Source organism: Pongo pygmaeus, chromosome 10 (genome assembly GCF_028885625.2).
Source record: "Pongo pygmaeus isolate AG05252 chromosome 10, NHGRI_mPonPyg2-v2.0_pri, whole genome shotgun sequence".
NCBI lineage: Eukaryota > Metazoa > Chordata > Mammalia > Primates > Hominidae > Pongo > Pongo pygmaeus.
In genome coordinates this window covers 33,353,891-33,369,877 of record NC_072383.2, presented here as the reverse complement: position 1 = coordinate 33,369,877, position 15,987 = coordinate 33,353,891, and the positions used below count along the sequence as shown (strand labels likewise).

At 41.5% G+C, this 15,987-nt stretch overlaps 1 protein-coding gene across 5 annotated transcripts in view; it reads right to left on the bottom strand.

Moving 5' to 3' along the window:
* FGD4 (FYVE, RhoGEF and PH domain containing 4) overlaps positions 1–15,987 on the bottom strand; it is a 242,713-nt gene that overhangs the window by 202,084 nt on the left and 24,642 nt on the right. The gene's annotated exons all lie outside the window — the stretch shown is intronic.

The following is a 15,987-nucleotide window of genomic DNA, read 5'->3' as shown; positions in this document are numbered from 1 at the left end:
GAGACACCCAGGTACTACATTGAGGACCTTGGGTAGCCACTGAGACTTGCTGACTTCAGGCAACGCTCAGCACATTACCAGATGTGACAGCTACAGGGCAAAACTGCTGCTTGAGAAAAGCAGAGGGAAAAGTAAAGGGGACTTTATTCTGCATCTTAGGTACCAACACTGCCACAGGAGGGTAGAGCACCAAGCGAGCTCTTGGGGTCCCTGGTTCCAGACCCTGACTCTTGGATGGCATTTCTGGACCTGCCCAGGCCAGAGGGGAGCCCACTTCCCTGAAGGTGAGTCCCAGGCCAGGCAGCATTCACCACAGGCTGACTTAAGAGACCCTGGGCCTTAAAGGAACATCAGTAGTAGTCTGGCAGTACTCTTTGTGGCAAGGGGTGGCAGTGGCTATGGGATGAGGCTCTTCTGCCTTTGGAAAAGGGAGGGAAGAGTAGGAAGGACTGCATCTGGTGGTTTGAGTGCCAGCTCAGCTGCAATACACTAGATTACCGGGTAGACTTCCAAGGTTTTTGACTCTAGTTCCTGACTTCTGTGGGGGAACTTGCTGCCCTGAAGGGAATGGCACAGGCCTGGCTGGTTTAGCCATTTGCCGACTGTAGAGCCCCAGGGCCTTGAGAGAACACAGGCAGCAGCCAGGAAGTAGTTACAGAAAGCCTTGGGCAAGATCCAGTGCTCTCCTGGCTTCAAGTCTGACGCCGTGCAGTCATAGTGGTAGTGGCCACAGGGGTTCAGTTATAGTGGTGGTGGTCACAGGGGTCACTCTACCCCCAGCTTTATGTGGCTCAGAACAGAGACAAGGACTCTGTCTGTTTGGGAGAAAGTAAGGGAAGAGAACAGGAGTCTCTGCCTGGTGATCCAGATAATTTTACCAAATCTTGTCCAAGATCGTCAAGCTGGCATTATACCTCTATGAGTCTGCAAGAACCACAGCATTACTGAGCTTGGGGTGCCCCCTAAAGCAGAAACAGCTTAGATCACAACAGTCACATCCTTTCAAATACCTGAAAAGCCTTCCCAAGAAGGATGGGCACAAACAAGCCCAGACAGGGAAGACTACAATAAATACCTAACTCTTCAATGCCCAGATACTGAAGAACATCTACAAGCATCAACAGCATCCAGGGAAACACGACCTCACCAAATGAACTAAATGAAGCTCCAGGGACCAATCCTGGAAAAACAGAGATATGTGACCTTTCAGAAGTGAATTCACAATAGCCGTGTTGAGGAAACTCAAAGAAATTCAAAATAACACAGAGAAGGAATTGATAATTCTATCTGATAAATTTAACAGAGACTGAAATAATTAAAAAGAATCATGCAGAAGTTCTGGAGCTAAAAAATGTAATTGGCATCAGGGTCCTTTATTAACAAAATAGATTAAGCAGAAGAATTAGTGAGCCTGAAGATAGGCTATTTGAAAACACACACAAGAGACTAAAGAAAAAAAAAAAATGAAGCACACCTACAGGATCTAGAAACTAGCCTCAAAAGGGCAAATCTAAGAGTTACTGGCCTTAAAGAGGAGGCAAAAAGAGCGACAGGAGCAGAAAGTTTATTCAGTGGGATAATAACAAAGAATGTCTGAAACCTGGAGAAAGATATCAATATCCAAGTAAAAGAAGGTTACAGAACACCAAGCAGATTTAACCCAAAGAAGACTACCTCATGGTATGTAATAAACTCTCAAGGGTCAAGGACAAAGAGAAAAAGGAAATCTTGTACATTGCTGGTAGGAATGTAAATTAGCATAGCCATTATGGGAAACAGTATGAAGGTTCTTCAAAAAATTATAAATAGAATGGCCATATAATCCAGCAATCCCACTACTGGGTAACTGGGTATGTATCCAAAGGAAATGAAATCAGTATGTCAGAGTTATCTGCATCCCCATGTTCACTGCAGCATTATTCACAATAGCCAAGATATGGAATCAACCTAAGTGTTCAGCAACAGCTGAATAGAAAATGTGGCATAGATACACAAGGGAATACTATTCAGCCTTTAAAAATAAAGAAATTGTGTCATTTGTAACAAGATGGATGAAGCTGGATAGCATTATGTTATAAGCCAGATACAAAATGACAAATAGTGCATGATCTCAACTATATGTGGAATCTAAAAAAGTTAAACTTATAGAAGTTGAGAGTAGAATAGTAGTTACCAGGTGCTGGGAGTTGGGGGTGCAGTTTTGGGGAAATGTTTGGTCAAAGGATACAAAATTTCAGTTGGATAGGAAAAATAAGTTCAACAGATCTATTGTACAACATGGTATCTATAATAATTATTAGTAAATTATAAGTGAGGTAATACATATATTAATTAGCTCGATCAAAAAATGAAGACACTGGTCAAATCGATCGAATCATTCCACAGCATATTCATATTTTAAAACATGTTGTAGGGCCAGGTGCGGTGGCTCATGCCTGTAATCCCAGCACTTTGGGAGGCCAAGGCAGGCGGATCACGAGGTCAGGAGATCGAGACCATCCTGGCTAACAAGGTGAAACCCCGTCTCTACTAAAAAAAATACAAAAAATTAGCTGGGCGCGGTGGCGGGCGCCTATAGTCCCAGCTCCTCAGGAGGCTGAGGCAGGAGAATGGCATGAACCCGGGAGGCAGAGGTTGCAGTGAGCCGAGATTGCGCCACTGCACTCCACCCTGGGTGACAGAGCGAGACTCCATCTCGAAAAAAAAAAAACACAAACAAACAAACAAAAAAATGTTGTAGGTGACTAGTATATAAAATTTGACAATTAAAAAAACAACTAAAAGCATCCTCCTGTGTCCACTTACTTACAGATACATTCACATACCTCTCCTAATTTCAACCGCTCAAGGCAGTTGAAACCTAAAAGCAAGCTTATTGAAGAATCTGCTGAGAAGGCTAACATTTTGAATAAAGTACAGGAAGTACAGAGTTTTCAACTTTATCTTAACGGCAGATATTTTTACCTTTGTCAACTTTAGCTGATGTCTTAGGAGTTACTGTTATCCCAAGTCCGCTCTATGGAAGTGCAGTATTGTTAGATGCTATACATCTCCAAATCATTTCAACAAGGCAAGTGAGAAGTCAGTGTTTTCTAAGATGGGAAGAAATGGTTCAAGAACCATTCCTGGCCAGATGCGGTGGCTCACGCCTATAATCCCAGCACTTTGGGAGGCCCAGGCAGATGGATCACTTGAAGTCAAGAGTTCGAGACCGGACTGGCCAACATAGCGAAACTCAGTCTCTAATAAAACTATAGAAATTACCCGGACATGATGGCGTATGCCTGTAGTCCCAGCTACTCAGGAGGCTGAGGGAGAAGCATCGCTTGAACCCGAGAGTAGAGCCTGCAGTGAGCTGAGATTGCGCCACTGCACTCCAGCCTGGGTGACAGAGCAAGACTCTGTCTTGAAGAAAAGATCCATTCCTGCGTAGTCCTACCTACAACACAGGAGACCAATAACAATGTAAAAAAATAATTTTCCCAGTGGCCAAGAATGTTATCAGTGGTATATACAATGTATCAGTGGTATTGTGTTGTATGCAGGGTAAGATGAAATAGTATGCAACGTCAATAGCAGGATTATGTCTAGAAAAAATTTTACTTTTACTAAAAATGAAAAGACACTGGTCAAATGCAAACCATCCGAAGAGTAACAGGGAATTCATATTATATGTTAATATAACATTACTTTCTAAGACTTTAGGAACAAATAAAAACATCTGCTTATGTGAAATCTGCTGGTTTTACTCAATGAATACCACAGATATCTGTGTAGTGAATCTCTGGTAGTTGCTACATGAGCTTTATCAAATATCTTTAAAAAGGCCTGGGCCACGCTGTCCAGTAACACATCTGGGTGCTGTTGGACACCTCGCCTTGCTCATCATGTAGGGAGCATAAAGAGCCTCCATCCTCAGCCACGTGTAGCTGACATGGATTTCCTGAGCAGAGGGCTTTTCTTTCTTTTATGGGTGTCCCAGCTTCTTCAAGACCTTCACTACTCTGCTTGAATAAACAGTCATTTCTGTTTTGAGGTGTAACCTTTTGTTTTCATACCTTCAGCTTAAAGTCATCCTATGTTTTGTAATCAGCCGTCTGGCCAAATGTCTGACCCGAAAGAGAATGTATTTACATTCCTGCTGCATTGTTCAGCAGCCCCTTCATGTTCTGTGTGATTTGTTTTCTTTTACCCTTTTTTTTTTTGACATGGAGTCTCACTCTGTCACCCAGACTGGGGTGCAGTGGTGCAATCTCGGCTCACTGCAACCTTCACCTCCCAGGTTCAAGCGATTCTCCTGCCTTAGCCTCCCACATAGCTGGGACTACGGGCGCCCGCCACCATGCCTGGCTAATTTTAGTAGAGACAGGGTTTCACCATGTTGGCCAGGCTGGTCTCGAGCTCCTGATCTCAAGCTATCCACCTGCCTTGGCCTCCCAAATTGCTGGGATTACAGGCATGAGCCACCACGCCTGGCCTCCTTTTTTTGTTTTTTATATGCAGGGAAGTAACGGTACCGGTACTGTAGGTTCTCTGTGTGGTTCAAACATGAATTTCAAACACACCAAGCTGCTAATGAGATAGCAGCTTTTTTTCTGGGACCTAGTGTCATAACCAAATTGATTTAAGACCAGACCCCAGACACCTTTAACAACAGGATTAAAGGGAAAAGGGATAGGGAAAAAGCTTATTAAGAAATTTATCAACAGTAAAAGTAAAGCGGGGGAACCACAACCAGGCGTAATACCAAACTGGTTCAAGGGAGAAACAAGGCTTTGGCATTCTGCTGGCTCCAGTGCTTCCTCTGAAACCTGAGGCTTGCCAATGTGTGGACACTGTGCAGTCTTTTATTGCAGCCATTCAATGCCTACATGTTTTGCCTTCTTGTTTCAGAAAAGCACAAAGTCACAAAAAGGTATTTTCTTTCCCTCCAAAGCCTTTTGTCTCCTTGTGCCACTTTTTATCCTTAGGAAAAGATATAGGTGTTTGTGAAAAGAACCATAAATGGAACAGGGGAGGCTGGTCCTGTTGCTGTTGCTGATTAAGTTTTAAACTTTTATTTATTATTTATGTGTGCTGTATTTTAAATAAACATTCTCTCTCCTTCCACTTCCAGTCATAGTGTGCCTGCAGCATTCCAGTCCAATCATATAATTTATTTATTCTAATAGGAGGGCTACACTGTACATCATGGTGTCCTGTGACAACTTGTTCCAGACATTTACAGAAGGAAAATATCCTAGGTAAATGAAATTGTCATTCTGTGTCCTCCCCGACAGCAGACATGTCCTTCCGTTGAGTGAGGATAACCTTATGTCCACCAAGGGTACTTTGAGAAAGTCCCTAAGGAGCAAGCTTCTGTCCCACTGTTTCAGACATGAAAGTATTGGTTAATTATGTTCTCAGCTCTCCCTGCTTGTTGCATTTGGGCACTCACTCACTGCAAGTAACTTATATCTTTTTATTTGAATGTATTTTAAAGCAGTAAGTAGAATTACAAAGGAATATGAAAACCATGGACTGGATGGACCATTTTATGTAATCAGAAAGCGGGGCCACCCATCACTGCCAGAAATACCATGTAAAAATTGGCAATTCAGAGGTTGCAGTATTTAGTACAATAAATCAATAAATGATCAACATTGTGTAATCACTAACAAAAAGTGTTATAATGCACCAAAAAAAATCAACAAAATTATATTCGCTAATGAGTATCAATAAAATAAGTTCGAATGATGGAAACCACAAAAAAAGGCCAATTCCAACTTAGTCATTTAAAACACACACACACACACACACACACACACTTTTTAAATTGTAGCTAGCATTTATTGAGTACTGAATATGTAAATATATCATTTTATGAGCACTACTCTATTTAATCCTTCATAACTTCTGAAATGAGAACTTTGATTATCCCGATTTTATAAATAAACAGCCTGAGAGAAACTGACTCACCCAAATCTGTGAATTAGCAGAGACAGCATTTGAACCCAGGCCTGTCTAACTCCTCAGCTAGATCTCTCAACCAGTTTTATCTCACTTTAAAGAAATGAAGTGGCCAGGCACGGTGGTTCACACCTGTAATCAATCCCAGCACTTTGGGAGGCAAAGGTAAGCGGATCACCTGAAGTCGGGAGTTCGAGACCAGCCTGACAAACACGGAGAAACTCCATCTCTATTAAAAATACAAAATTGGCCAGGTGTGGTGGCGCATGCCTGTAATCCCAGCTACTCGGGAGGCTGAGACAGGAGAATCACTTGAACCCGGGAGGCAGAGGTTGCGGTGAGCCAAGATTGTGCCATTGCACTCCAGCCTGGGCAATAAGAGTGAAACTCCGTCTCAAAAAAAAGAAAAAAAAGAAAAGAAGGAAAGAAAAGAAATGAAGCGAAGCTGCTCCTCTCAGAAAAGAAATTTGTATCATTCACCATTATATTTGATTTTTTACATCTTATTCAATCCTCTGACTCATATATAGTACACTGACAAAATCTGGTCAAAACATCATATGGTGCCTCAACACACTGTGTAGATTTTTGCATCAGAATAAATGTGTACCTTGTTAACAAGTTAACCATGTTCGAAATGTCAACATCTACAAAAGTTTAAAGTACTTTCCCATTTTCCTAGCATAAAGCAATGAGAAGGCAATTAAGTTAATGACATTCATGAAGAAATCACAGAGCTACTGGAAGCACAAAAGTCATAATTTACATGAAGGAAATAACCTTCCGGAGGAATACAGTGTAATTAATGCTTTCCTCTTTGAAAAGGCCAAACATTTCTAAGGAGCTAAGAAATGAATTTAGCCTACAAATTCAAACATTTTTCGTGTGTACAAAATTTATCCAACTTGAAGGGAGGAAAGAAACTATTTTCAATATTCTAGCTGTAAAAAACTGTGTGCATTTAAAACTATTACTGCTCACCTGAGTCTTCATTCTCTAATCACAGGATAATCAACTTTTCTATGAATTAGAAGCATCTAATGCAAACTCACACAGAACAAATTACCATTAAGTCTCTCCTCCATTTTATTAGCAGTGACAAAGTTTTAGAACATCATAAAAGAGCTAGGAAGAGACAGGGTCTGTGAGGAACTTAGAAAATCAAGGGAAAGGCCCAGCTTGTTGTGCAATTCAGGTTTAAATATATTATCAGGCCGGGCACAGTGGTTCATGCCTGTAATCCCAGCACTTTGGGAGGCTGAGGCGGGCGGATCACGAGGTCAGGAGATAGAGACCATCCTAGCTAACATGGTGAAACCCCATCTCTACTAAAAATACAAAAATTAGCTGGGCATGGTGGTACATGCCTGTAGTCCTAGCTACTTGGGAGGCTGAGGCAGAACAAGACTCCGTCTCAAAAAAAAAAAAAATTAAATAAATAAATAAATAAGTAAATATATTATCAGGTAGCCAATCCCTTTGCTTTGTAGAAGGATGTTTCATTGCATCCCATAATACAAAATTTTAAAGATGTAACTTTGTCTCAAAGCAACAATTAACAGTGATATGGCTAACTTCAATAGCTAGAATTAGAGGATGCGTTGTTACATAAAACATGTACTTTTGAAAGCTACATTAAAAAAATGCACTTTTAGGCCGGGCGCCGTGGCTCATGCTTATAATCCCAGCACTTTGGGAGGCCGAGGTGGGCGGATCACCTGAGGTCAGGAGTTCAAGACCAGCCTGGCCAACATGGTGAAACCCCATCTCTACAAAAATACAAAAATGATGGCGGGTGCCTGTAATCCCAGCTACTTGGGAGGCTGAGGCAGGAGAATCACTTGGACCTGGGAGGCAGAGGTTGCAGTGAGCCGAAACTGAGCCACTGAACTCCAGCCTGGGTGAAAGAGCAAGACTACAACTCAAAAAGAAAAAAAAAATGTATTTTTAAAGTGAATCAGCTCACAAGGAAATTTATGTTAAAGTATCTTATTCCAGGCTGGGCATGGTGGCTCAATCCCAGCACTTTCGGAAGCTGAGGCAGGTGGGTAACTTGAGGCCAGGAGTTCGAGTCCAGCTTGGCCAACATGGGGAAACCCAATCTCTACTAAAAATACAAAAATTAGCGAGGTGTGGTGGCGCACACCTGTAGTCCCAGTTTTTTCGGAGGCTGAGGCACAAGAATTGCTTGAACCAGGGAGGTGGAGGTTGCAGTGAGGCAAGATTGCCCACTGGACTCCAGCCTGGGTGACAGAGTGAGACCTTGTCTCAAAAAAAAAAAAAAAAAAAAAGAATCTTATTCCAGAAAAATACGGAAACCAGGCAAAGAAAATATTAAAGGGGCAAGAAGGTGATAAAGCTTCTATGTAAACTAGGTTTTTATATATTGAGCTGGCATTAAAATATGTATTTTGAAAATCAGCACTCAACAGGATTTCATTCACTCACTCCTTCAATTAATTTAACAAATAATATGAGCCAGGAACTCTTCTAGGTGTTGGAGAGACAGCAAAGAACAAGACAGGTATAGTCACTGCTCTTACAATGTTAACATGAAGGTTCATGTTCATGTTAAAGGGATTCATCAAATGACTGAAGAAAGTGATGAAGAACCCTTCTCTGTATATAATGCTCTCAACTTTATAAAATGAAGGGCCAACCCCTATTACTACCTTTTTTTTTTTTTTTTTGAGATGGAGTCTTTCTCTGTCACCCAGGCTGGAGTGCAGTGGCGCGATCTCGGCTCACTGCAACCTCCACCTCCTGGGTTCAAGCGATTCTCATGCCTCAGCCTCCCGAGTAGCTGGGATTACAGAAGTGTGTCACCATGCCCAGCTTCTAATTTTTGTATTTTCAGTAGAGACGGGGTTTCACCATGTTGGCCAGGCTGGTCTCGAAATCCTGACCTCAAGTGATCCACCCGCCTTGGCCTCCCAAAATGCTAGGATTAGCCGGGCGCGGTGGCTCACGCCTGTAATCCCAGCACTTTGGGAGGCCTAGGCGGGCAGATCACAAGGTCAGGAGATCAAGATCATCCTAACACGGTGAAACCCCAGCTCTACTAAAAATGCAAAAAATTAGCTGGGCGTGGTGGTGGGTGCCTGTAGTCCCAGCTGCTGGGGAGGCTGAGGCAGGAGAATGGTGTGAACCCAGGAGGCAGAGCTTGCAGTGAGCCGAGATCAGGCCACTATACTCCAGCCTGGGCAACAGAGCAAGACTCCGTCTCAAAAAAAAAAAAAAAAAAAAAAAGCTAGGATTACAGGCATGAGCCACTGTGCCCAACCAGGGCTCCCAATTTTAAATAAGGTGCCCAGAGAAGGCCAGAAGGTCCATTTAAGTAAAGGCTCAAAGGAGATGAGCTCAATACTTTTTAAAACTTAAAAGGTTTCAAATATCTGAAACTTCATATTAGTCACACCTTTCAGGTTTACCATAAAATTCTATTTGTGTAATTGTATCAATTAACACATGAGCAAGGAGAAAATATTAGAAGAAAAAAAGGAGAATTCTTTTCTTTTTTTTTTTTTTTAAGACAGAATCTTGCTCTGTCACGCAGGCTGGAGTACAGTGGCACAGTCTTGGCTCACTGCAACCTCCACCTCCCAGGCTCAAGTGATCTACCCGCCTCAGCCTCCCAAGTGCCAGGATTACAGGTGTGAGCCACTGCGCCCGGCCCAGAAATTATTTTCTTAATGTATTTGTTGGGGACAGGTTGAGGGGAGATTAGATAAAGAAAAACATGCAGACATAAACTATTAAACTTTTCCAAAAGTCCACACAAAGCCTATCTTCTAAATATGCCACTACAGCATTTGCAGGAACTGAGTGTAAGGAACTAGCTTTGAGACTCAAAACAAGGAGTGAGAATAAAAAACCCTTTTCCAAATGAAAAAAAGTATAAATTACACTGGGACTCAGGATCTACGCCAGAAATGGACAACTGACAAAAGATCTGAAAAAGTGGATATTCTGAAATAAGGGCTTTTGCATGAATCAGTGATACACGCAATTGCCAATATAATTTTCTTGGAAGTTTACAGAAAGGGGCTATAATCAAGAGGCAGAGAAGCACCTAATACATCTGCTGCCAGCTAATCAGAGAGGATTCATGACATTATACGATGACAGCTGCTCTCTACAAGTGGGGGTTACAGATTTTTAATTTTCTATTCCTTTTTTCGACCTCTCCAATGCTCATTATGTGGCTACAGAGAATCTCCCAGGTTAACAAAAACATACCAGTTGTTCATTCAGTTCCAAAACCTGGAAATGGATATTAGCTCTCAATGAAAATCAGCTTAGACTGGGCACCACACTGACTTCAGAACAATGACTGCCATCATTGGCAGTTTCCTCCTTGCTTCCTCCAGAACCCTTCTCCTCTTCCCTTCTTTTCAATGTTTTCATAGGCAATGGCCTGAGTTTACCACTTTCTATAAAAGGACCACAGAGGGGCTCTAATTAGCACCCTAGTCAGTTCCCAGTCCTGAAGCTAGTTCTTCTACTTTGGACAGTACCTCTGGGTGTGAATACTCTCACTCAATTTTTTAATTATACTAAGATGTTAAAAGAGTGGGGAAAGGCTTACCTAATTCTCTTAGAAAAATTCTCTTAGAAAAACATATACCAGTAAGATCATGATATTGATATATTAATATTACTTTTACACACATGCAATTATATATATCCATCCATTACAGTTTTTTTAAATAGAGTAAAAGAGGAATGAAGTTTTACCTGTTTTTGCAGAACATATAAAATTCACAGGATTCTTGAAAATAAAGATTATTCACATAACTTCAAAATTTAGTAGGCAACTGTCACCCTGCTAATGATATATGATATAATCTAGTCAAACAAGTTCCTAGAAAGCAATAGAGGATTTGAGTTAATCAAGTATTACCAAAAGTACGGTTGCCCAGCAAAGATCAGGAAACTATTTCTTGTTTCTAGCTCCAGAATCTCTTCTTTCCTTTTTTTTTTCTTTTTTGAGACAGAGTCTCACTTTATCACCCAGGCTGGAGCACAGTGGTGCAATCTCAGCTCACTGCAACCTCCTCCTCCCAGGTTCAAGCAATTCTCCTGCCTCAGTCTCCCAAGTAGCTGGGATTACAGATGCCTGCTACCACATCCGGCTAATTTTTGTATTTTTAGTAGAGACGGGATTTCACCATGTTGGCCAGGCTAGTCCCAAACTCCTGACCTCAGGTGATCTGCCCGCCTCAGCCTCCCAAATTGCTGGGATTACAGGCATGAGCCACCGTGCCCAGCCCAGAATCTTTTCTAATAATGTTTCTGTTTCTCCTTGAAAATGTCCTTTTTTTTTTCCTCATTAACTACAGTAAACCTGAGATAGGAATTTGGCAGGACTTGTTTCAACAAGATGCAGGTCACAAAGACCTTGCTGATAAAACACGATAAGAAAACCAAGATGGCAAACCACCAAAACCAAGATGGCAACAAAAGAGATCTCTGGTTGTCCTCACTGCTAATTATAGCTAATTATAATTATGTGTGCTAATTAGCATGCTAAAAGACACTCCCAGTAGCCAGACTGCCTCTCTAGATTCCTCCTATCTGGACAGAGCATCTCTGAAAGAAAGGCAGCAGCCCCAGTCAGGGGTTTAAACTCCCATCTCCCTGGGACAGAGCACCTGGGGGAAAGGGCAGCTGTGGGCAAAGCTTCAGCAAACTTAAAAGCTCCTGCCTGCCAGCTCTGAAGAGAGCAGCAGATCTCCCAGCAAAGCGCCTGAGCCCTGCTAAGGGACAGAATACCTCCTCAAATGGGTCCCTGACCCCTGTGCCTCCTGATTGGGAGATACCTCCCAGCAGGGGTCAACAGACACCTTGTACAGGAGAGCTCTGGCTGGCATGTGGAGGGTGCCCCTCTGGGACGAAGCTTCCAGAGGAAGGAACAGGGAGCAATCTTTGCTGTTCTGCAGCCTCCACTGGTGATACCCAGGCAAACAAGGTCTAGAGTGGACCTCCAGCAAACTACAGCAGACCTGCAGCAGAGGGCCCAGACTGTTAGAAGGAAAACTAACAAACAGAAATGAATAGCATCAACATCAACAAAAAGGATGTTCACATAGAAACCCCATCCGAAGGTCACCAACATCGAAGACCAAAGGTAGATAAATTCACGAAGATGAGGAAAAACCAGAGCAAAAAGACTGAACATTCCAAAAACCAGACCACCTCTTCTCCTCCGAAGGATCACAACTCCTCACCAGCAAGGGAATAAAACTAGACGGAAAATAAGTGTGATGAATTGACAGAAGTAGGCTTCAGAAAGTGGGTGATAAAAAACTCCTCTGAGCTAAAGGAGCATGTTCTAACCCAATGCAAGGAAGCTAAGAACCTTGAAAAAAGGTTAGAGGAATTGCTAACTAGAATAACTAGTTTAGAGAAGAACATAAATGACCTGATAGAGGTGAAAAACACAGCACGAGAACTTCGTGAAGCATAACAAGTATCCACAGCCGAATCAATCATGCGGAAGAAAGGATATCAGAGATTGAAGACAACTTAATGAAATAAAGCACAAGACAAGATTAAAGAAATATGGGACTATTAAAAAGACCAAAGCTACGTTTGATTGATGTACCTGAAAGTGATGGGGAGAACTGAAACAAGTTGGAAAACACTCTTCAGGATATTATCCAGAACTTCCCCAACCTAGCAAGGCAGGCCAACCTTCAAATTCAGGAAACACAGAGAACACCACAAAGATAATCCTCGAGAAGAGCAACCCCAAGACACATAATTGTCAGATTCTCCAAGGTTGAACTGAGGGAAAAAACGTTAAGGGCAGACAGAAAGAAAGGTCGGGTTACCCACAAAGGGAAGCCCATCAGACTAATAGCGGATCTCTCTGCAGAAACCCTACAAGCCAGAAGAGTGGGGACCAACATTCAACATTCTTAAAGTAAAGGATTTTCAACCCAGAATTTCATATCCAGCCAAACTAAGCTTCATAAACAAAGGAGAAATAAAATCCTTTACAGACAAGCAAATGCTGAGAGATTTTGTCACCGCCAGGCCTGCCTTACAAGAGCTCCTGAAGGAAGCACTAAATATGGAAAGCAACAACCGGTACCAGCCACTGCAAAAACATACCAAATTGTAAAGACCATTGATACTATGAAGAAACTGCATCAACTAATGGGCAAAATAACCAGCCAGCATCATATTGACAGGATCAAATTCATGCATAACAATACTAACCTTAAATGTAAACAGGTAAATGCCCCAATTAAAAGACACAGACTGGCAAATTAGATAAAGACCCATCGGTGTGCTGTATTCAGGAGATCCATCTCACATGCAAAGACACACATAGGCTCAAAATAAAGAGATGCAGGAATATTTATCAAGGAAATGGAAAGCAAAAAAAAGCAGGAGTTGCAATCCTAGTCTCTGATAAAACAGACTTTAAACCAACAAAGATCAAGAGAGACAAAGACGGGCATTATATAATGGTAAAGGGATCAATGCAACAAGAAGAGCTAACTATCCCTAAATATATATGCACCCAATACAGGAGCACCCAGATTCATAAAGCAAGTTCTTAGAGACCTACAAAGAGACTTAGACTCCCACACAAAAATAGTGGGAGGCTTTAACACCCCACTGTCAATATTAGACAGATCAAGACAGAAAATTAACAAGGAAATTCAGGACTTGAACTCAGCTCTAGACCAAGCAGACCTAATAGACATCTACAGAACTCTCCACCCCAAATCAACAGAATATACATTCTTCTCAGCACCATATCTCACTTATTCTAAAATTGACCACATATTTGGAAATAAAATACTCCTCAGCAAATGCAAAAGAATGGAAATCATAACAAATAGTCTCTCAGACCACAGCGCAATCAAATTAGAACTCAGGATTAAGAAACTCACTCAAAACTGCACAACTACATGGAAACTGAACAACCTACTCCTGAATGACTACTGGGTAAATAACGAAATTAAGGCATAAATAAATAAGTTCTTTGAAACCAATGAGAACAAAGAAACAACATACCAGAATCTCTGCAATGCAGCTAAAGCAGTGTTTAGAGGGAAATTCATAGCACTAAATGCCTACAGGAGAAAGTGGGAAAGATCTAAAATCGACACCCTAAAATCACAATTAAAAGAACTAGAGAAGCAAGAGCAAATAAATTCAAAAGTTAGCAGAAGACAAGAAATAACTAAGATCAGAGCAGAACTGAGTTCATGTCCTTTGCAGGGACATGGATGAAGCTAGAAACGATCATCTTCAGCAAACTAACACAGGAACAGAAAACCAAATACCGCATGTTCTCACTTAGATATGGGAGTTGTACAATGAGAACACATGGACACAGGGAGGGGAACATCACACACAGGGGCCTGTTGGGGGGTTGGGGGCTAGGGGAGGGATAGCATTAGGAGAAATACCTAATGTAGATGACGGGTTGATGGATGCAGCAAACCACCATGGCACGTGTATACCTAAGGAACAAGCCTGCACGTTCTGCACATGTATCCCAGAACTTAAAGTATAACAAAAAATAAATAAATAAATAGCAGGAAATTCTGTCATTTGCAACAACACGGATGAACCTAGAAAACATTACGTTAAGTCAAATGAGCTAGGCACAGAAAGACAAACACAGTATGATCTCAGCTTATGTGTGGAATTCAGAAAAGTCAAATTCATGGAAGTAGAGAACAGAATGGTAGAAGCAGGGGAAAGGTGGACAAAAAGAAAAAGAAAAAAAAAAAGACCCTCCCACCACTGCCATGACAGTAAATTTACAGATGCTGGCAACTCCTGGAAATTACTCTATATTGTCTAAAAATGGGAAGAACTCTTGGTTCCAGGAACTACCAGCTTCTTTCCTGGAAAACTCATGAATAATGCACCCCTTGCTTAGCATATGATCAAAAATAACCATAAAAATAGTCAACTAGCAGCCCATGGGGCCACTCTGCCTATGGAGTAGCCAGCCTTTTATTTATTCCTTCACTTTCTTTTTTTTTTTTTTTTTTCTGAGATGAAGTCTCACTCTGTTGCCCAGGCTGGAGTGCAGTGGCGTGATCTTGGCTCACTGCAAGCTTCGCCTCCCGGGTTCAAGCAATTCTCCTGCCTCGGCCTCCCAGGTAGCTGGGATTACAGGCGCCTGCCACCACGCCCAGCTAATTTTTTGTATTTTTTAATAGAGATGGGGTTTCACCATGTTGGCCAGGATGGTCTCAATCTCCTCACCTAGTGATCTGCCCGCCTTGGCCTCCCAAAGTGCTGGGATTACAGGTGTGAGCCACCGCACCCAGCCTATTCCTTCACTTTCTTAATAAACTTGATTTCACTTTACTCTGTCAGCTTGTTCTTGAATTCTCTCCTGGAGGAAGCCAAAAACCCATGTGTCCTCTCTGGCTGAATCCCAATTTTGGGGTTCACCCAGTGATAAACTAAAGAGTTGTTTTGTGTTTTAGACTTTAGACAAACTGTATAAAGAATATCAGGAGGAAATGATTTTTCCATTGCTAAAGATTAACAATATCCTCACGTTCAGTGATATTAAAAACAGGCAATAAGAAATTTACATGAGACAGAAAAGTACAGAGATTAAGAGCAGGGGTTTAAATCTTCGCTCCCCCACCTACTAGCCATGTGAACTTGGAGAAAGCATTTAAACTTTATGGGCTTCTGCTTCCTCTTCTGTACGATGAGGATAATAGTTCCTACTCGTGATGACTAAGCAAGTTTATACACGTGGAGCACTTAGAACAGCATCTAAAATGTAAGTAGTCAGTAAATAATAGCTGACTCAAGTTTATAATTAAGAAGGCTAAGGAAGTAGCAAGATATATGAAAATGATATTCATATATACTATGTTTTTAATTTAGAAAAGGGGGAGGGGAATTTGTTAGTGTATTTTCTCAGTTATATAGTCTGGGAGAGTATTTAATAAACTATTCTAGAGGCAGTAAATATTGTGCAATTACATTTTAAAATTTAGGCCAATCTACATTTCAATGTCACATAATTTTTAAAATACC